This window comes from Rhinolophus sinicus, linkage group LG09 (genome assembly GCF_036562045.2).
Source record: "Rhinolophus sinicus isolate RSC01 linkage group LG09, ASM3656204v1, whole genome shotgun sequence".
Taxonomy (NCBI): domain Eukaryota; kingdom Metazoa; phylum Chordata; class Mammalia; order Chiroptera; family Rhinolophidae; genus Rhinolophus; species Rhinolophus sinicus.
In genome coordinates, this window is record NC_133758.1 from 14,592,316 (window position 1) to 14,593,388 (window position 1,073).

Consider the following 1,073-nt stretch of genomic DNA (forward strand, 5'->3'; position numbering starts at 1 on the left):
GTTTGCTTTTAACAAGGGCTGTGTGCTCTGGTTGTAGAAGAGGAGTGGAGGAGGGGAAAATATACAGGACAGGAGGAAAGTAATGAGAATGTAGATGCACATGGGAGGTGGTGGGTGGCTTTAGGCACAGACAGATGAGGAGGAAAAATGAGGGAAAGAAAAACCAAAGTAAAAAGTTCAGCTATAAGAAACAGTTGTAAAGCAAGCAAGGAAAGGCCTGGAAAATAATGACTCTATTATATTTGATCAAAACCATTGTGATTTGATACCTTTACTTGAACTTGAGAGGGGATACCTCATATTTGCCTCCTTAAAACTAAGAGGATATGGTGCTGAACTTTTTTTCTTTAAGTCGAAGTAGTTTTTGTTTATTTTTCAAAAATAAAAGCCAAAAACATTTTAGATAGTATCTTCTAAAATACGCGTCTATGGAGCGCTTCACAAATTTGCGTGTATCCTTGTGCAGGGGCCATGCCAATCTCTGTATTGTCCCAATTTTAGTAGATGTGTTACAACAGCGAGCACAATGCACTGAACTTGTTTTAATCAAAAGAAAGCCATGTAACAGAAGAGAAGTGAGAATTCTTCAGCTGACCCAATATTCTTCAAAAGTTAATACAATAATTTGAGTGTAGTGGATAATTTTAAGATGAACTGAAAGTGGAATCAGGAGTAAAGCCAGTAATATCTGTGTTTAATAAAACATAATACATAGATCAGAAACAGACAGAATTATGTATAAAAGCTATCCTATCATAAAGATGGTGTTTCAAATTAATGGGGAAATAATACTTTTAGTAATTGACATGGCAACAATAGGCTAATTATTAAATTATTAAAATTACAAAAATTTAAGCTTATTAAAATTAAATGATATTACAAAGGTTAAATTTCCAGTTCACATATTTTACCTAAATTAAATTCTGGTTATAGTAAAACTGATCTTCAATTAAAAAAAAATTAAACCATAAAATGACTAGAATAAAATTTAAGATAATATTTTTGTACTATTGAGGTAGAAAAGCCTCTTGCACATGATACCCAGGATAGAAATCACTAAAAAAAAAAAAAAA

At 32.0% G+C, this 1,073-nt stretch overlaps 1 non-coding gene across 1 annotated transcript; it reads right to left on the reverse strand.

Annotated features, from left to right (window-relative positions):
* Window positions 1-422: 422 nt before the first annotated feature.
* LOC141567072 (U6 spliceosomal RNA) lies at window positions 423-525 on the reverse strand. The gene has a single exon (XR_012489468.1). It is a non-coding gene; the product is annotated as a U6 spliceosomal RNA (small nuclear RNA).
* Window positions 526-1,073: the final 548 nt, after the last annotated feature.